Here is a 22,572-nt window from a genome sequence, read left to right as displayed (position 1 = left end):
TTTTTCTATGCTTGGTTTAGTCTGATTCCAAGTGTGTCCTCTACTACTCAGGAGACTTTTATTTCTTTCAAATGTGTTGCTCTTCCCAATTTTTTCTGCTATTCAACCTACACCTTTCTTTTCCCTTTCCCTACTTCAGAATACATGTTCTAAGGATGCCAAGTCACATAGGACTACATTCTAATTGCTGAGATTTGAAGCTGTTGTTGATTTGAGTTTTCTTTTTTTTTTAATCCATTAGCCACATACTCTTTTAGACGCAAAGGAACAGATGTTGAGCTTCTAATAAGCAAAAGCATGACTCTCACAGGAAAACAGTATCTCCTGGTTCTAAAAGCAACATCAGAACAGAGCAAAGATTCTAATATTTGACTAAATTTTGCTTAGGAAATGAAAACCCTATGGTCTCTTCTGTGTACATTTGCTAATGTTTTAGTCTAAAATAAACTACCAAGGCCTCCTTAACATTGAAATATATGTCCTCCCCACAGCAAAATGAACTGTGCTTCATTCCAACCCTTAGAATTTCTTTTCTGTGATTAGTTTACGGTGCTTGTAAGCCTGAACTTACTACTTACTATATATAGAGTAGGGTGGAATATAGAAGTGCATAATTGTTCCTAAATCATAAGAAGTATTCTCAGTTCATGCCATACCATAGAAAAATAAAGTTTAAAGTGCAATCAGGTACTTTGATAGAAAACCTCAGTTCTTTGATTACTTCTGAAGAGGTATATGCATTAATGTCAAATCATCACTTGATGTAAAAGCCAGATTTTTCGATAAAAAGCAGCTTTTGCAGAACATTAAAATCAGATAGATACGCAGTTAAATGCCTTTGTGCTTTGTAACTCTGGTGCCCTGGTGTGTCTTCTGATGAACATGGGAATAACTGAGAACCACATCTTGAAATTGACTAGAAATTGGCTAGAATTATGGATATTAGAGCATTTCAAGACAGTGGAGTCTGGGGTGGAGGTAGGGGTCAGAAAACCCACGTTTAGAGCCTTTAATATCGGATCTGTGTTTTCTTCCTCTTTACTTAGCCCTGCAAATAACATAGTATCTTGCATAGAGCTACTGTTCAATAAGTATGTATTGTTTTTATACCAGAAAGCATGAGAGATGAGGAAGTAGAGACAGCATGCACAAACAACTCTTTTGGAGAAATTCTGCTGTGTAGGGGAGTAGCTGGAGGAAGGATGTGAGGCCAAGGAAATGGGGCTTTTTTTTTGGACGGGAGACAGGGTAAAACGTAAAGAAACCAACTAGGATGTGGACGTGATATGAAGAAGGAGACAAGATGGCTTGTACCATTGTCTGGGAGTTAAATGGGACCTTTAATTGATTATTGATATAATACCCTATGACTTGCTTATAGTACAGTTACAGCTGCGCTGTGTGATAGGGACCGTGGTGGAATCTAGAAAAATGGTACAGATGAACCTATTTGCAAGGCAGAAATAGAGACGTAGACATAGAGAACGGACATGTGGACACAGCGGAGGGAGGGGAGGGTGGGACAGACTGGGAGATTAGGATGGACATATATACACTACCATGCATAAAACAGATAGCTAGTGGGAACATGCTATAAAGCACAGGAAGCTCAGCTTGGTGCTCTGTGGTGACCTAGATGGGTGGCATGTGGGGGGGAGGTCCCAGAGGGAGGGGATATAGGTATACATATAGCTGATTCATTTCATTGTACTGCAGAAACTAACACAACGTTGTAAAGCAATTATATGCCAATTAAAATAAATAAATAAAGGAAATGAGTCCACACTGGGAGCTTGGCTTGGACTTGATAGCTGGTCACAAGAGGGCAGTGGAGCTAAGAAATAGAAAAAGGGCTCTGCAAGGTGGTCCCTGCAGGGTAATTATTCTCTTACATACTCTTCAAAGATATTAGAGGAAATGTGACCCTTCCTCCCCAGGACCTCAATGCTAAGAGTTAGCCTAGAGACCCCAAAGACTCCAGACTTTGGGACATACTGTGATAATATGGCCAAGCTCTGAGATCTGGAGGGAAAGAAGCAATTATAAAGCTGATTGAGTGTGGAGGAATGGCTAGTAGAGTGGGAAGTTGTAGCTATTATGTTGAAGCATTTTTTAAAAGAATGAGGCTGGACCATTGTTATTATAAATAGACTGATTCCTCTGGAGTACTCACTGCCACTATCATTCCAAAAGAATGATTGCTGAGGTACAAGAAGAATATTTATTCTATGCAAATTTGGAAAGTTAGCACTAAAACAGGGAGACAGATTCCACTCAGTATTAGAAAGAGCTCCACAAAAAAGAAATTGTTGAATTATGTCCTCGAAGTATTGAAGCAGGGGAATAAATATTTATTAAATTATTTAATAAATCTTAGACCCGTTGTTTTCCATAGACAAGTTACGTGACCCACCTCCATACCTTTGTTCATGCAGATTAATTCTCTACTCTTCAACACAACTTCTTTGCTCAAATAACAATTATAGCTGAAGCTCTTCACATGCCACACACTGTTCTAAATGCATTAAGCATATTGACTCATTTAATCCTCACAACAATCCTATGATTATTGTACAATTATTATCCCCATTCTACAAATAAATAAACTCAGGAATAGAAACTGACTTGCCTGAGAGTAAGTGGCAGAGCCAGGATTCAAACCCAGGCATTCTATTTCCAATGTCCATTCTCTTGAAGCACTTCTAGTCCATTCCCTGTACTCTCCTACTCTTCCCTAATCTCCTCTCCCCCCATAACAGTGGTTCTTAAACTTAAGTCTGTTTCAGAAGAATCCAGAGAGTATGTTAAAACACTGACTACTACCCCCAAGTTTCTGATTCAGAAGGTCTGGGGTGAGGCCTGAGATTCTGCATTTCTCATAAATTCACACGTGCTGCTGCTGATTCTGCTGCCCTGGGAACCTCACTTTGAGAACCACTATTCAGCAAAATCATTGTCTCTGGAATGGTCTACTAATCTGGGGCTTAGTAAATAGTTCCGTCAGGGCGAAGGCTATGCTTTCTTTTACAGAAATGCAACAATTGGGCCACCTAAAGAACAAAGTTCATTTATCTCTTGTACAACTACCTAGGGCAGCTTCATCAGGATTGTCATTCAGGATACAAAATTCTCCCATTTTGTTGCTCCGTCATTCCTTACAACATTATTTTCTACATGGTCAAAGCTACACGTACTCTGCTACATGTAGGTTCCATCAAGTGGGAATGGGAAGGTATACTTAACAAATTAAGGTCCAGACCCAGAAGTGACACATGTCATTTTTTTCACATTCCAATTGCAAGAAATAAGTCATCTGACCACAATAATTGCAAAGGAAATTTAGAAGTATTCTATATATGCAAAAATGGAACAGTGAAAAAATAGATTTGATGGTCAATATGCAATCTCTGCTACAAATATACTTACCATATTTCTACTTTGTGCCTTCTAAACACATGACCTGACTCCCTAACCGCACTGGATATTACATACACCTTTTATGTTCTCATAGGGTCCAGAGCAGTCAGGATTCCCACGTTGGAGGGACTCAAATAAATATGATCAATCGAATTACCCAGAGTAAGGTATTTAACTTACCTATAATGATTTAATTACCAAAGTATGCTAATGATATCTGTCCTATCAATCTTGAAGACATACTATAAAGATTTTAATAGCTCTTGTATTATGTCAGGCAGTTCGCTAAACATTTTACTTAAATCACTCATTTGATCATCACACAAACTCTATTTCAGGTAAGGAGACCCCATTTTTCAGGTAAGGAAAGAAAACCATGTAAAGAGTAAGTGACTGGTCCCAATCACACAGTTATTAATTGGTAAAACTGAGTTGGGGATATGTACAGATGTGACTCCAAGGCTTCGCTTTTAACTACTCCTGAATCTTCAAAAATATAAAAATGAAACGATAAAGTATTTAATGTACGAATGGAGCCACCTTTCAAAGAGTAGAAAGTTATCCATGGCATCAATATTTAGTTTGATGACGTTTCCTAAAAGATTATCGCATAGAGTCAGAGGAGTCTGATTTGGGGGCATCTAATCTACTAGTTCTCAAGCCTAAGTGAGCACCAGAACTACGAGGAAAACTTCCCCCTGAAAGCTAGTATCTGGACCCACTCCAGCCCAAAATAAATCAGCATCTCTGGAGTGAAGAACAGGCATCCATATACTAATACATATTTTAATTGCATAACCAGTAGAAAATATTCAACTAATTAAGGGCTGATTGTGCTTACTCAGGAAGCAGGTAGCTGGTAAAGACCTAGATGCAAAACCACATTCTATAGGTAAATTTTAAATCCTTAACGTCCTTAAACTCAGGTATATTGTTAAAAGTCTTCAACATTTCCATAAACCCAGATACTTTTCAGCACACATTTCTCAGTTTAGATAAGTTTTCTTTTAATGATTTAAGACTCTATAACCTTGTCTCCCTGCTGTGACACACAACTCATAAGAAATTCTTTTAGTAAGACACTTAATGAAAATGCCCTCAGATGGGCACCAAGATGGACCTTACTCTGAATTCCTTAGGGTGATAAATAGCACAATCAAGTTCCTATATTGTTTCAGTGCAATATGGTTCCAATATTGTTTAAGCTTCTGTGTAATCCACTAGGATGTTTTCAAAGCCTGCTAAACAATTGCAACTCAGATCATGCCTACATCTTCATCTCTGTCATCTATTCCTCTCAAGAGAAGAGAAGAAAGTATTTTTTTCTTCTGGAAGAACAAAGAGCTAGTGATGAACTATAAATTCTGCAGTTTATCTAAATTTTAATATTTGGTCTGTAGCAGAGACTATTAGGTGTTCTTCAGTATCTATCCTCTCTTTTTCCTCAGTGATAGAACACCCGAATATTAGTTGGTCACCTGAAAGCATAACATAAAGACTGCCTTGAAGCGCTGTGTGACTCTATGACTAAGTCCTGGCCAATGGAATGTAGGCAGAAAGAATTTGTGAAACTCCTGGGAAGTAACCTTAAGGTGAGGGAGTGTGCCTTTTTATTTGTCTTTTCTTCTTCCTGATCTCCAAAATGAGGACACAATGACTGGACCTCTGACACCTACCTCAGACAAAGAATTAGACATTGCATGTCGAGGATGGCCAATGAATCGGAAACAGTGCGCCTGGATTCCCAACGAGTCCAGCACTGTCATACCAGCCCAGGGCTGCCTGCATTACCTTTTCTCTCTGGTAAAACTCACTCTATTTTTGGTATTTCTGTCACTTGCAGTGGAACCTGATCCTACCTAATACCCGGCCACTTAAATAAAAAGTCACAAATGGATTAGCAGGTTATTACAGAAGACATTTTCCCATTTAAAAGCAATCGTTTAAAACTGATCCTTTATGATGAAACTGAATATATTTTCTCTTTCTTGGTTGCTCTTTCCTTGAGCTGTAAGAGGGAGAGAAAAGGCGAAATATACAGCTCTCATGGAAGAAACGGGAGAGTTTGAAATCATTTAATGTATGAAAAGACTGTTGCTAGGTGACTGTTGTCTGAAAGCTTGCTGAGGAGTGTTGGCACCTAGAGGAAAATGCAAGTAGGAGTAAGGTTTCCTAAGTTTACCCCTTAATGAAGAGGCTGCCTTATTTTTAAACGGTGAACACTGGGTAAACAAGCAAGAGAAAAAATTTTTTTCATGTGAGATAAAACAACTTTTCTTTGCAAGCAGCCACATTCTCCGGAGGGAGGCGCGGGCACTGGCACAGGACGGTGATGGGCAGCTCCCTCACTGTTCCCCGCGTTCCAGGCGTGCCGCCCTGTCTCGGAGGTTCCAGAAGCAGCTGCCACAAAACTCAATTTTAGCTTGTAACACCTGCCAGAGACCAAGTCGCTTGGGAAGAGGGGGGTCAGGTGCTGATGGTCCTTTTGACAAGGGGAGGCCCAGGCTGATTCTGGTGACAATCTTGTGTCACATGTACTGAATGTGCTGATGCGGGAGTTGAGGGGAAGACAGACACTGAAGTTCTTCATGACAGCAGAGAGAGAGAGAGAGAGAGAGAGAGGGAGTGATCAGACCAGAAACAGGTCAAGAGCACAGTAAGCTGCTGCCCTGAGATCAACCACCACTCCCCTCGCCAAGACTTTCTGATGATCGTAGAGAAATCAGTCTTCCACACCCTCTTCCCTCCTACCACAGCTTCCTAACTGCTCTAGCCAGCTCTGAATTTAAACCTCTCTCCAAAATGCAGCTAAATTCTTCAACTGAATGCAAAGGGAGGTATTTGCCATTATTAAAGTTTTCAAGAATGGGAATCCAAGTTGGTCCTATTAGACGTGAAAAGAAGTGGTGGAGAAGGTCAAAGGCCCAGGCTCAGTGAAGCAGAAGACTCTAATGGGAGTATTAGAACTAGAAAGAGAGTGTCTGACCTGTGAATACAGGCTTGCAATCACCCTCTCCTTTGCTCCTTCAATTAATTTCAATTACCTGATTGCTGGTTTTGACCGTGGAATTTCGAATGACACCCAACAGAAATATTTCTAATGATGAAACATCATAGTTTGAATCAACCCTTCTTTTAGCATATAATTTACCTGAAGCCTCAGACTTTACTCTGACCCATAGAGCGTGAAAAGGCACACATTACCGTGTCCATCCCTGCACAGTTGGAAATGTATGCAGAATCAAAGCTAGGAGACATTGCCCACCGGGGGAATGCAGGTCTTTTGCTGGGTTTATAATGTTTCAGGCTGCAATGTGGGAGCAGAAGAAAGTGCAGGCGCCCAGCAGTATTTCCAGCAAAGCTACTGTTGTCTCCCACCAGGCCACAGTATTTGCAGGATTGTAATTATTATTAGTTGCTTTTTTAAAAGATCCGTTCAAAAATCCCGAATAATAATTTACCTCACAAGAATTTGCTCATTATGTAGTTATTCCATCCCTTCTGCTCTTTCAAGACTTTATTTTTGTAGCTAGGCATGAAATAATCTCCCAGAGCTTCTGGAGCAGGTCTTTTTCTATTCATGTGATTGCAAACAGAAACTCCTTATTCAAGAAGGAAAAGGTTATTAAACCGAGTGAAGGTCTTTTTGATATTAAAATAAAAAGGAAGGAGCTGTGACTACAATCTTAACTATGAGTCACGATGTGAGAGGTGTGGCCAATGCACAAGTCGGCCTGTTCCAACCAGCACATGGCCAGCAGTCAGTTTAAAAGTCAATTTGTTAATAACCTCATTTGCAATGTGTTCAGTTATTTTTTTAATATCTGCTTATTCTTTTGGGGGTGTCCAGGCTAGTTTTCTAAATGAAATTCAAGTAAGTTATTAGAACCTTGAACTGTTATATTCTGAGATGCTCATTCGGGAACCATCTTGATACTCAAGCAATGATTTCAAAGTGCATCTGATGTCAGAATATGGACTTCCTCTATATTTATGCAGCCGCCTTCTACTAACTCTTGAGCTTCAGTTCACTTAGCATTGATCTGGGGTAGGAATTAATGCCGATGACATTGTGAAAGAAAGTCCTGTAATTTTTGCTGTTTTATCACCTCCCTATCTTCTGCCAGGCCACAAACTGGACAATTTTCTTTTATAAAACATATTCAACCACATTGCAATCAGAAATTTTAGGGCTTCTCTGCAGCAGCCATCTCCCAATGCATACATTGTCCCAAAAGCATCCCAGTTGCCTTCAAGACTGCAAGACATATAGAAATTACCAGCCAGCATTCTGAGCACACCACGGGCTTCATAGGAAATAAAGCAGAAAAGTCATATTAAGCCATCTTATTGGGTGTTATAAAGAAACAAAATGAACTAATTATTATTTCCTTTTTTTCCCCAATGATTTGCAATTCCTGGATGAAACCTGAATAATACCAAAATGTTTCAAGGCAACCCTTTAGAAAGTGACCTTTTGCTCTCCCCATTTCATTTGCCCTAAGTGTTAATTGACTTTGAAAAAGCTGTATATTATCTTTCTAGAAAAAAGAAAAGGATAGACCTAATTTTGAACACCAACATCCTACATCATCAAAGCACTGTTTAAATCATTGCCCAGCAGAGCTGAGAACAACTATCTAGGAAACTGAGAGAGAACAGATTAAAAAAAAAAAAAAAAAGACAAAACAGTCTCAGAATGAAAGAGTGCCACTGCCATCTAGAGGGAGAAGTGAGAATAGCCAGCTATCAACTCTGGCAGGGAAATGATTTTAATTATCATCCTACATTGCCAGTAATTATCCTATTCATTAGGTGTGCAGAAGTCACATTTATTCACTCTTTGTTCTAAGAAAAGTATGGGCTTGGTGGGGACAAATGGCTGTGGGAATTCATAAAAGGTAGTTTTCTCCTAGCAAGATGCTTCCCTGAGTTACTGACAGGTACACAGAGTTGGTGTGAGTACGTGTGTGACTGTGTGAAATGACTTTGCTCTGACATTCAGAGGCTCACCTGTGGGTTTTCCTTAGCCCTCTGGACCCAGAATCAGTGTACCTATTTCTTTCAATACCTTTATAACATTTCTCCCTTACAGCATACTTTGTTTTATAGAATAAAAAATGTTTTCTTTTTTAAAAATTGTTGCCATTCACCTAAATGAAATCGTGAAGATGCTTAATATATATTAAATTAAGGTGGCCTAGAAAATTATGAAAACAAGAATAACTATAGCTATAAAAAGAAGCCAAATATGGACACATTATTAGGCTTATATAGCTTATGGGGGTGAGAGGATAAGAAAATAAAGCTGTTGATGTTTCTATTAATATTCAGGCCAGGTACAATGAGAAGACAGGAATTATTATGGTATGTTATTAATTGCTTTGGACATACAACTGTTTAATTTAAAATGTAGGTTTAACTTAGAAATAGAATGTAGTCCACGTGGAACAAAGCTGCATCTCTTAAAAGCATTCTCCCCCTTGGAAGAGAATGTACCTTTTTTCTGTTCTCAGCAATCTTGGGGAAAGGAGTTTTTGTGAATCATAATAGCAAGCCCTATATTTAATATCATTATTTAGTGGTTGATTAAAATGAAATTTGTGATTTTGAGCTAAAAAGCAATATTTCTTCCCACAATGCCCTTGAAATTTCTATTTTAAAAGACTCCAATTTTACTTTAGTCGTACCAACACTGTTTCAGCAAAGAACATTTTACCTGTCATGTGAGTCTTGTCAGTGTTACCATTTAAACTATGGTCTTTCCCTTCATCAGACTAAAGAAGGGGAATGGCACCAGTAATTAGTCATTTAGAATGAGTTCTTATTTGAGACCTGAGTCTGCAACTATTGAGCAGCTCTATAATACAGGAAAGCAATACTTCTATTTCTTTCTTTTTTTTTTTTAAAGTAAGTAGTGGGATAAATTATATTTATGATCTCTTTTCACTCTAGGAGTCCAAGATCCTGGTTATATTACCACATGGTCATGTGGTTAAAAATTAGATGCAATCTAAAATAAAATGATCCTATTTGCAAAGCAGAAATAGAGACACAGATGTAGAGAACAAACATATGGATACCAAGGGGGAAAGGTGTATTCGTGGGATGAATTGGGACATTGGGATTGACATATATATACTACTGATACTATGCATAAAGTAGATAACCAATGAGAACATACTGTAGAGCACAAGGAACTCTACCCAATGCTCTGTGGTGACCTAAATGGGAAGGAAATCCATAAAAGAGGGATATATGTATATGTATAGCTGATTCACTTCGCTGTACAGCAGAAACTAACACAACATTGTAAAACAACTATACTCCAATAAAAATTAATAGAAATAAAATAAAATGATAATTAAACATGGGTAAAAAAACCAATGAGTACAGCCAAAGTTTTACCCACCTTTGATTAGAAAAGTAGTTATAATTAATTACTGTGTTAATAGGGAAACCTCTATAAATAAAAAGCTTTAATGTTGATATGGATAAAATATTAGAATAAACATTTTATATTGAATTAAAATATTCTTTCGATTCTGCAGTTTTATGGTGAATTTAGATACAGATTTTCTTTTATACACTCTTCTTGGATGGATTCACTAGGCTTCCATGACTTAAGTGTTGGTATCTCTTACCAATTCTGGGAAATTTACAGCCATTATTTCTTGAAATATTTTATTTCCCCCATTCTCTGTGTTCTCTTCTTCTGGGACTTTGCTTAGACATATGCTACACCTTCCCACTCTGTATGCTATGCTCTTGACCTCTCTTTGTCTCTTGGCACCTCATCTGCATAATTTCTTCAACTATGTCTTCCAATTCACTAATTTTCTCTGATGCTGTTTCCAGTCTTCTGATAAACCTGTTCACTGAGTTTTCAATTTTAAAAATTGCTTTTTACATTTCTAGAAATTCTAATTTTTTCATATCTGCTTAGTCATTTTTATTAGCTTGCTCCTTATTAATTTTAAAATATTGTATGTTATTTCTATAAACAGAGTAACCATGCTTATTTTCTGTTCTGTCTCTAATATTATCAATATCCGAAGACTTATTGAACTTGATACTACCATCTGCTATTTCTGATAGCTCTCACTTTCTTGTTTTCTTTTGTGTTTTGGAATCTGGGCTGTACATTCATATTCCTTAGGATATTCATGGAAATATTTGAGAACTGAGTTGAAGATGAATTCCTCCAGAGACGATTTGAATCTGCTTCTTCCCTAATCCTAAAACATACCAATTTCAAACCACTTCAAACTTACCTGAGGACTGTCCTGTGGCTAGAAATTCTAAAGAGATCGTTTTTCCTTCAAATCAATGTCAAACTTTGAGAGATTTCCTTTGCTGTGGTAAAAGTGTCAAGGCAAGGAGTACTATTCCCAATTTTTATTTCATCCTTATCCTGAGGGTACAGGGATTTGGGGCCCCATTTTTATATGGGGTGTCTTTTAAAAATCCCCATACTTAGCAGGCCCTAGGCTTCTTCTCCCATTTTCTGTACCCTGTGAAGACATAAAAACTAAAGATCAGGTAACCTAGATTTGGCAAATATTTTCAAGGGGAAGTTGCCCTCAATGTTCTAGTTATCTGCCTGAGTTCTCACTTACACTTAGGTTTTCCCTCTGAGAATTTCTTAATTCCTTGCCAGAATATCAATGAAATAATAATGTGGAAGATTTTCAGTTGTTTTTAGCCAGAAGTTCTGTGAAAGAATCTAGAATGCTACTGGTAAAAACAGAAGTCCATTTATGTTGAATCTAAACATAAATCTATACCTGTATTATGTTCCCTAGAACTAGAGATACTGAAAACTCGGTTTCTTGCTACATATTGCTTAATGATTTGACTGATCTTCCAAAAATAAATCTAATTATGCCATTTTCCCTTTAAACCTATCAGTCCCTTGCATCAGGATAAAATGCATTCTCCTAACACGTCTTACAGTATGTGTAGATCTTGTTGACCTTCTAGCTTCCCCTTTCTCTATGATCAACATGATTACCATTATCCCCAGTCAGTGAGTCAAACTATTTCTGCTCCGTGCATTCTCTCAAACCTTTTCACATGTTCATTGCTGAAGCACTGTTTCCTCCTAGTCTTCCTTCAAATTTCAGCTTATCTGTCACCTCATACAGAAAGTCTTCCCTGAATCCCAAATCCAGGTTGAGTCGTGCCCTTCCTTGGTACTCCCATGTGATAGGGAATAGGGAATTATACCTAATCACATAATTCCCTGTCACAGCTTTTGTCACACTGTTATGCAATTGCCTGTTTATATTTCTGAATCCTCCACTATAACGCAGTCTTTATAAAAGCAGGTATATTTGTCCTGTTCAACTATGTACTTGGCATTTACCACAATCCCTGCAACATAATAGACACTCAGTGAATCAGTGAATACATTTATATAAAAATAAAGTATCTTTTAGCTTTTTCTTAATTGTAAACAAAGGTATCATTGTGCCTGGGTATTTCTTTTTTTTTTTCTTTTTTTTTTTTTTTAAAGATTTATTGATTGATTTGATTGCTATGTTGGGCCTTCGTTTCTGTGCTAGGGCTTTCTCTAGTTGCGGCAAGCGGGGGCCACTCTTCATCATGGTGCACGGGCCTCTCACCATCGCAGCCTCTCTTGCTGCGGAGCACAGGCTCCAGACGCGCAGGCTCAGCAGTTGTGGCCCACGGGCCCAGTCGCTCCGCGGCATGCGGGATCCTCCCAGACCAGGGCTCGAACCCGCGTCCCCTGCATTGGCAGGCAGACTCCCAACCACTGCGCCACCAGGGAAGCCCCTGTGCCTGGGTATTTCTATGGGACTGAGTCATAAATTACTGAGTAACACAAAGATATGGGGATTTGTATTCACTTTAAGGACATCGTTATTTCAGAACCTTATTTTTATCTTGAAAAAGCAATCTTCCAAAATATTAAATATAAACCTGAAACTCAGTTAATGCTGTTGCCAAGAGGACATCAAATCATAAAAGCTTTTGGTACTGTATTCCTATTGTCTATAAAGAATGATTTAATTTCTTCATTATAATTCCTACTGCATTGAAAGGAAACAAGGTAAAAGACTCATCAGAAGGTCTTCCTAACTGAAATCTTAGAAGACTGTGGTAATTTGACATTCATTAAAACAACAGCTAAAATGATTAGAGGTAGATAGACCCTAATCTAGCCCGAGTCTAAGCAAAGAGAGGAAGTGCAGCGTGATGTGTCCACAGGTTGCATAAATTTTACCTTTCTTCCTTCTTCCTTTTCCTCTGATTCTTCAGTCACCTGTTCTGTTTTTGTGTTTCTAATTCATTGCCTTCAAAATTCATGTGATGGCCTTTTTTTCATCAGAATCAACCTAAGGAATTTGATTTAGCCAATATTGTACACATGCTACAAAATTATCTGTTTTTCAGAAAATGATTTCAGGCTAAAATTATAGCAACCGCTGTGTTTTTTTTTAAAATACAGAAGTAGTTAGTCATCCAATACTTTGATTTTAATGAAATCAGAGCAAAGTGGCGATTTATAGACATGATCTAAATGTTCTTTATGGCAAATGAAGTGTGCCAGGTTGTATAGATCATAAACCAAGCTCAAAACATCACAATAAAATAGACTGGATTTAAAACCATGAAATCTAGAGCACAGAGTAGATGCCTAATATTGAAAATCCACAATATTATCAGTGACATGGTGGTGGGGGAGGTCTCTTGGAAACTCATGGGTTTTTTACTTTTTAACTCTTTACAAACATTTACAGAGGTATAAAAAAGTAATATAAACAACTTCTTTAAAGTTTCTGTTCATTAATTATAACCTGTGAGAGAATTAATTGAGCTCTTGAGTCAGCTTCAGAATTGCTACTATAAAATTTCTGGGTCTAAATTAGATGGTCAGGCTTCTCCAGGATCTTAGACCTAGTAATATTTTATGATAAAGCCTGTGAAATATCCCTTTTCTACTGGAGGAATGCAGATCTTCTTTCTCACCTTCTGATGAAAGGGATTAAATCCCTCTCTCTATAGATGATGATTTCAATGCATTATTATTGCACTGATATTTTATAGCTACCTAATGCATTCACTAGTAGTAATGGGGATTCCAATATAAAGTCAAAATTAAACGTTTAAATGTCTTATCTGGAATCACCAGTGGCAAAGGTGAATCAGGGACTAGACTGGTATCTATGTAATCTGTCTCCCATGCCTGAATTTTGTCCAGTAGTTATTCACACTTCCACTGAAGTATAATTGAATTTTTATTTCCTTGAGAAGTAACATGCCACTGCTTTCTCAAAGGTACATATATCCGGTTTAAAAGGATCTCTGATTTTAGACATGAGCGCCTCTTTAAAAGGAAGCCTGAGCGCGGGCTTTAGTTGTGGCGAGCGGGGGCTACTCTTTGTTGTGGTGCATGGGCTTCTCATTGCGGTGGCTTCTCTTGCTGCAGAGCATGGGCTCTAGGTGCCCGGGCTTCAGCAGTTGCAGCACGTGGGCTCAGTAGATGTGAAGCCTGCTGGAAGCCAGGAAGACCCAACACAGCCAAAAATAAATAAATAAATGAATAAATAAATTTATTTTTTTTAAAAAAGATAGAAGTTATTTGGACCTTCAAGAGGGATGGACAACCTATGATGAGCACTTGAAGGAGACAACCATTCCTACTTCCGGAAAAAAATGCATCCTAAAGGAGATGACACTGTAGTGCGACCCCTGAGAACAGTCAGGCAGAGGAAGAGCAGCAGTCAATGTGGAGAATACAGGTTTCCCTCTGTTGATGGAAATAATCAATAGAAAATCTGTAATAGGAATTGAAAAGCGGTTTTTTTTAACCTCACGCATGAACTATTTTTTTAAGTTGAATATTTTTAAAATTTAAGTTTATTATTTTTATTTTTTAAATTAAAAAAAATTTTTTAGTTGACTTATAATATCGTGTTAGTTTCCTGTGTACAGTAAAATTATTCAGATATATAGAATATAGATATATGTATATATATATTTTTTTACTCTTTTCCATTATAATTCATTATCTAAAAGCCAGAATGACTTCCCCATACCTCAATATGTGAAAATTTCTTCCATCACCTCCCTATCTGAAGTCTTAAACTTTCACCCTCTGTAGTCCTGAATAGATGGAGATACATTCACATGTAAAACAAAAAAGGAAGCCTGCTCTCCTCTGAGAGATGTGTACTGAGGGAGGACACACTGTGACCCAGAGGAACCAAATTGCTGAAGTGGATAATGACCCAGATAGGATGCTGCAGCCAAAGGTGTCTGCAGGAGGCAGCAGCACCAAATGCACGGACGCGACCTGTGGCGCGTCCTAAGGGTCAGCGTTAGTATTGGTTTTAGTTACTGTGCTGACCTAAAAGAGGGGAAATACAGTAAGGTGATGAAATGTGCTGATGATACAAGGTGGAGAAATTTAGTCAGTACATGGCAGGAAAACAGTAAAACTAGCAATGACTTGAGTAGGCTAGAATTATGGGCTGAAAAGTGTCTGGTGCAACTCAATTTTGGAAAAGTCTAAAAAAAAGTTAATCTAAAGTGAAATATATCAGAGAAATAAACTGAACCTTTGATGGGCCATCGTTTTCAAATTGTTTCCCCCAAAAGTTCAGTGAAGAACAATTTTTTTACTTTTCCAAATATTTAGGAACCGAACACGGTAATGTTGGATATAATTCCATGCAAAGGGCCAAACGGCAGAAAATATTAGTAGTACTGGGGAATATTATGTCTCCATTCTATAGAGAAAAATAAGAGAAACTATAATGAAGTTTGACTACTGAGTCTGGCAAGCTAGATTAACTCCTCAAAATGATAAAATTACTACTATGGGTCTAATTGGTATGCAACACCATGGAAAGTATTCCACTGGCAAAAGGTACAGTGGAGGAGAAAATGTCAACCTTTCTCAAATCTACACTTATAAACAAAGGCTGAAACCAAGAAAAGGTCTCAACTGAGATGTAGATGGCAACTTTGAATGTTCTTATTTCCGGTTCTCATCATCTGAGTAGGGTTCAGATAAAGAATAGTCCAAGGCGTTGACAGAGATATGAAATAAACAGGGGGCAGGAGGGAAAGGATGGATGAATCTGTGACACACAGCCTCTGATGTTGATGCCTTCAGATTGCCTGTGGTTGACAAGCAAATCAGCCCAGTACATGTCTCTTGGAGTCACTCTTGTTTGAAAAGCTGTTCCTTCAGAACTGTCCCATCATCAGAATTGTCTTACGGTAATTCCTGAGGTTCTTGGGTACTTAAATTGACACATATTCTCTAGCTATTTATAAGAAAGTTAAAACCTCTATTCAAAAATTTTTTATTTACATTTTTGTTCAAAATATTTTGTTCTGTTTAATGGATAATGGTCCTTTAAGAAAAGTATGATTGAAGCTGTCATCTAATGCTTCTTTTAAAGTGTGTGTAGGGGTCCAGCTCAGGGGAAGCAAGTGTGAAGTGTTTAATGAGTGAACAATCTACTGCATAAAATAATAACCCATATCAGAGGAAGAAAAGGGAGGGGTATTTTTACTCTTCCATTTGAGCACCAGGAGAAATACTTTACTCTAATTAGAGGAAAAGCAGACATAGGGTCTTCAACGCTTTCAGGAGCCCCATGCCATTTCTTAGCTATTTCTTATTTTCCTGCTTTTGCTGCATGGAAGAATGGAGTAATAACAACAATAATAATAATAACAATAAATACTTCAAACTCTCACCATGTGGCAAGCAGGAGGGTGAGTAAAACCAGAAACGGGCAGAGAGTGGACACTTTGTGATTCACTTTCCTTTGACCATTTCTTCTTTGGTAGTTGAAAGAGGGAAAAAAATTTAAACAGTAATAGCTAAAGCAGCACAGAGATAGTTTGAAACCACTTACTTTCTGAGCGGGAAAGAAAAATATAATCAACCACTCTACACGATTAGTGTTAAAACTCATGGATAAGGTCAAAATTCTGGATTATTGAGAAAAATACTAAATTATATGAAAGACAGTTTACTAATTTTAAAATGTTTGTGTTTGTTTTGCCTTAGAACTGTCTTTGTGGTGTGAGCCAACATTTATTGAGCATCTATTATACGCCAAGTACAAATCATCTGATTTAGACTGCACACTAACTTTATGGATTAAACGTTATTCGTCCTATTTCATGTGTAAAGGAATTAAGGCCCATAGAGTTTTAGTAAATCGTCCATAGCAAAACAATAGTAGCTGTCAAAGCCAGGATTCAAAACCAGGGCTGTTTAATCCTAACTGGTTTCCTTTTTCCATTTATAATAATGCTAACTTAGTATATACAAATACCAATTTTCAAGTTTACAATAATACTAATGTACCCAGATCTTGCAAACAGAGACACACTGCAATTCCTGATAGCCCGTGAAATTAGAGAACAATCCTAGAGGAATTTTGACTTTATGTACAGTTTGACTTTATGTATATTTTGTTAGAGGAACATATTGTGATACATTTAAACTCAAATAACTAGAGTCCTTTTTCCCAATTTGTCTTCATTACACTTAATTTCTGCTTCTATTCACTGGTTGCTTCAGATCTGTTTCAAACATCATTTCTTTTGACCCACTTGAAACCTTAACCCTTATGAATAAGAAAACTTTCCATTTCTCAACCTAAATCATAAATTTAGTATATGGTATCCCTTTATCCTTTGTTAATTTTGTACGGAGCAGTATTTAGGCCTTCATTACCTCTTCCGATTGCCTTTTCCTTTATTATTTTTGTTTGTTTGCTTGTTTTTGTAGATGCTGTAAGTACTTTTACCAAAAGAGGTAAGGAAAAGTATGGGAGGAAAGAAGTGATAACCAATGAAAAGTATGGGAGGAATGATAACCAATACTTTGGTGACCAAATCTAACCTACACTGTCTGACTTCCTATGACTTTTACTTACTTACTCTCATTTCTTTCCATTCTCCTGCCTTCACTGTTTCCCAAACTTTCCACCCTACACCACATGGAGAAAAAGAAGAGCTGCCGAATTAAGTGAGAGAAGAAATAAAGAAGATTGAGAGGTTAGCTAGAAAGTAATTAGTAAGTTGGTTAACAAGTTGAAGGGAAGGGAAAGAAGGAGATAATGAAGAAGGGAGGGAAGGAAGGAACAAAGGAAAGAGGAAAGGAGGAAGGAAGGGAGGGAGGAAAACAGGCAATTCCAAGAAAAGCAAAGGGGCTTTGAACTTAACAAGGTAACAGAATTTTTTAAAGTTTCACGACTACTCCTCTGAAAATGCATATAAATACAAAAATGTACAAACAATTTCAAGAGTTCATGGATCTCTCTCCAAAGCGCATTCATAGATAGAACCCTAGCATTGGTATTGATTGTAAATCTATGTCTCTGAGTGAAAAATATGACTGAAAGATGATTTTGAAAGACATTTTGGCTGTCTCCTTTGGCATAAAGCAGCTTGACATACAGAGACTGGGACGTACAATGCACAGGGGAAACAATATAGACAGAAAGCACAAAAAGGGCAGATTATATAATAGGCCACCAAAATGCCTGAAGGACACTCTAGGAGTCTGACCTTGAATGGCACCACGGTGGCACATATTGGTTTCTCGTGATACCACGGAGCTCTTCCTAAAAGAACTCGCCCCAGCCTATTTTCCCTCCACTGCAGGTGGCTTGAGTCATCACATTGCTGTAAAGAATGCAATCTGCTCTCCAACTGGGAGCAAAGGTGAATTCAGCTGTGCTCTTTCTTGTCTCCTGAATAACGTCTCCCTGACTGCTCACTGTAATGCCAGCACCTCTAGCCTCTACCTTCTCATCCTGTCAGCATCTCGTCAACTTGTTGGGGGTTGGATCAGCCAGATGGAGTTCATCCAATGCACTACATCCCTCTGGCAATGTGACGTCTGAGATAATGCCATTTCTCAGGGAATCAATTGAGAACTGGCACGCATGAAGTTTTTCATGCAAAGCTATGTCCAAGGACCTTTCCCCGATGTAATTGTATCAGGTTAACACTAGATTTAATTGTGAAGTGAGCGAGTGTGGGTAATACTCACTGACAATAAGCTGCTCAGTCTGGTGAGTTTAATAAAATAATCAGAGAACTTGGGAACTACAGGAGTTCCCCAAAGCGTTTACCCATCCTACGGACGAGCAGAATCTCTTGGGGAACAGCTTCAGTTGCTCCCAGCGCCTACCAAATAAAGGACACACTCTATTTCTGTTCTGTTCTGAAAACTGTTCCTATCTCTAGCTTTATCTCTCCCTGTGGGTCCCCTCTTAGTCTGGGCTTCAACCAACTTGCTTTTTACACAAAGCCCACATTTTTCCCTTCTGCTATCTTTTGCTTTGGGTGCTCCATTCCTATTCATATTTCAAATTTTCCCATATCAAAATCCTACGTATCCTTTGAAGCCCACATTTGCTACCAACAAATCCTCCTTTAAGCTTCCCATCTTCATCCCAGAAGAAGGAGGCTCTTACAGTGGGACAGAACACAGACTTTGGATTCAGACAAATCTGAGTTTGAATCCAGGCTGTGCGCTGTTATAAAAGTTATCTAAACTCTCTGAATCTCAGGGTTTTTTTCATCTGTAAAATTGGGGAAAATAATGCCTGTCAAGCATATTGTGAATGTTGTCCAAAATATAATCATACTCAGTAAGTGTTAATTTCTTTATTTAAATTCTATTGTGTCCTTTTCGGTATTTATTAGTATTTATCACATACTTCTTATTCGGTAGTTGCTTATATACATGTCTGATCTCTATTAGATGATATTGCTCAAATATCAACTTACTGTAGGGGCCTTCTATGGCTTTCAAATGTAACCCACATCAACCATTTTTGTCCTCTTTCTCTGCTTTTTGGCTTCATAGTAATTATCACTGTCTAGCATTGTTTCTTTCTTTGTTTTTTCCTTTGTTTGGCATCTATTTCCCTCTATATGTAAGCTCTGCAAAAGCAGGCACTTTATGTCTTTACTGCTGTATCTCCAGCATACAGCCTAGCAAATAGTAAGTGCTTAATAATATTTGGCAAATTAATGAAGGATTTAATATGTCCCTTGAGGCCAGTGATAATTTTTAAACTATTATAAAACCTCAAGGCTGGAAAGGACATTAAAATCCTTTCATCGACTATGGTGCTCTTCAGACAGCTGGGCACACAACGTAACCTCTACCTTCTAAGCCAAGGAGACGCTCGTACCCCCCAATATCCCACGCTCTTGAATGTTTCCCTCACTCTGAAGTGCTGTTCCGGCTGCAGAAAACTCCCTCTTCCTGCTCCATACGTTCCCGATGAATTTCTCCTGATCCCTTGAGACCCCGGGTAGCAAAGTGGCACGAGCAAAAGTAGCATGAGCTTTGGAGCCCCACAGACCTGGGTTTGATGCACTAGTTAGCTGGGTAAACTTGGACACCTTACTTGGCTCCTGGGGGCCTCAACTGTCTTGTTTATAAAGGAATAGCATAGCTGTGAGGGTAAAAGCTGCTGGATGTATATCAAGGTTCCTCATGGTAAGCTGTCTACAAGCGGGAAATTTTAAAATGAAACCAAAACACCACAAAAATCTTTACTGTTCCTTTCTCTGTAAAACCTTCTGTTAAGCAAAACTGATCATTCCCTTTCTATGTATTTTAACGAATCACATAGCTATTTCTACCCTATCAATAATAATATTACGTTGCTATCAGTAGATTTCCAGTCTGGGCCCTCTGTTTGAACTGAGCTTAGACAGAAACCATAACCGGACTGATGTCTGTGGACTCAGCCAATAGCACTGTGCCTGGCACAGGACAGACAGTCAATACATTTTGGGGTCATAAGATAAAAGAATCTAGGAGAGTTGTGCCAGGCCTGCTAGGCTTCATGCCTTTGCCATTTCTCTAGTTAATTTTCCCTCACTGGAAATTTACTCTTAAACATCACCTCCTAGTTTACAGCTTTTCCCACCTGACTTTCCTGAGGTCACTTAATATAGTCTTAGTGGCTGTCCCTATTGATCTCCAAGGAAGTATCGCATGAATTGCCCTCCAATGTCCAGTTGATTTCTACTAGCTTTCTTTGTCCAACTCAGTTTATACACTCATTCATTCACTCATCGCTTGAAGCGTGCATTTACTGAACGAGGCACAGATTTAGCAGATAGGATCTCTCTCTGCTGGTTGGGTCATCAAGCATAACACATAGCTCCTGTTAAGCTGTGACTATCCTTTATTTTTAAAAAAAATCAACATAGACAAAACCCACATTCCATAACATTATGGCCAGCAAGAACCACTTTGTAATATGAGTTACCAATAGCTTTGTACATGGAAAAATGGAAAGGCATTCTTAGTTTCACTGACACAGTTTCAAAAAAAAACTTGGTGGATATATTTTCTGATTTCCAATTAATTTTCTAAGATTGGTTTATCTATGTTTACGTGTTTATGAGCAGTACTAGAAGATAAAAAAGTTAGGTATTGTATTACATTTTTAAATGGCAGTACTGTAGATATTATTGCCAGTTCTTTTAAATCTAAATCTAAGCCTTCAGTATATAATAAACTAAGCAGAGTTAAAAGCAAGGAAAATGATTCATTTTTGGTGCAGATCTTCCTAACTATTAGATCCGGACCTCCCCCTGCCCCTCCCCCACCCCAAACAAAAGAAAGAGATGTCATCCTGACCAGGCCTTCCATAGAATAAAAGAATTTACAGGTCTGGTGGTGCAAATGAAACTTGAAACTATCATCCAAAAATAAAAGATGAAAATGCTCTCTAGAGATGAGAAAGCAAATTGGAAATAACATGGAGCAAGAGGGCACCAGAGGACCCAAACCCTCATTATTAGGCTCCATAAGTCAGAATGCCTAGAAGCCTCCCTCGATACAGCCCGCCACTCAGTCTGCACATCTGTAAAATGGAGATAAAAGGTGTGCTCCCTTCCTCATATCAGAGGTGGCAGGATTAATAAAACTGGGCTGGGAATGCATTTCAAAATGCACAGATGAAGTATAATAGAAATAAAAGGTAAAGACTGCTATTCAGAAATGCTCTTTGAAATATTCTCGATACTTGGGCAGATTTCTCTAGATGCTTGAGGCATTGTCCAGATGTGTAGGATTTTTAAAGGCCTCTGTGGAAAAAACAAACAGTTCATTGTTTGATCTGGAGAACAGAATAAGACCTCAAGCCTTTGCTGACTGTCCAGAGTGCTGTTTCAGATGCTGTACAATATACAAAGTGCAAAGGGAAGGGTCTCTGCTGACTAACATCACACAAACTAGAGGAAAGACAAAAGTGCTGGAATAAAACACAGCCATCCTAAACTCTTATTTTGATTTCTTGTTTCTCATTGTCTTACGTGGAAAAGAATTTGCTTCTTCTCTCTCTGTGGTGGGTAGAGGACCGGGCTAGAGTTGAGAGCCCGGGATTAGCATCCAGATTCATCCATTTATATAGAGCAAGTCTTAGGCGCTTCAAACCTATGCCCCCTTCATCTTTAAAATACACATATGTGATTCCTTGTACCACAGGCTGTTTAAAGGATGGCCGAAATGATTCTAAAGATGCAGTCCACTGCAAGCACTCAATGTAAGAAACTGTTAGAAAAAGGGTTCCCTGCCTACAGCCTTCTAATTTCATGCAGACTTCAGAGAAATCAGTCAGTTACCGTCTATGGAAAACTGAGCAATATGTGGATTCAAAGTGGACAGAAGTTTGCAGAGGACACAAAAACCCTGGTCTCACAAAATGAATGAGGAGTCAACGTCCCCAAAGAAATCCATTCTATGAATACTTGAAAGTCGTATCATTATAGACATAGCTTCCGGGCAAATGTGGTAGATAATCCTGGAATTCTGTAATCAGAGGAAAGGCATGAAACCATCATCTTGTCCATTCCATTATGCGGCAAAAGGAAGATACACTAACAGATGCCAGCCCTGCAATGAGCAGACAAATGACACAGTTAGGGAGTGGTAGCAAGGACAGCAGGTCACACAGTCATACTTATCCACACAGATAGAAACAGTGTTAGTAGAGGCAGCAGCAGTCACCTAAGATCTAAAGAGCAATGACAAATGTAACTAGAGGAATAGATGAAGTTGGAATACTGAAATGCTACTGGATGCTCCTGATATTGTCTGTGTTGTTCATAACACACTAA

Source organism: Eschrichtius robustus, chromosome 4 (assembly GCF_028021215.1).
Source record: "Eschrichtius robustus isolate mEscRob2 chromosome 4, mEscRob2.pri, whole genome shotgun sequence".
NCBI classification, from domain to species: Eukaryota; Metazoa; Chordata; class Mammalia; order Artiodactyla; family Eschrichtiidae; genus Eschrichtius; species Eschrichtius robustus.
Note: the sequence above shows the minus strand (reverse complement) of the source record.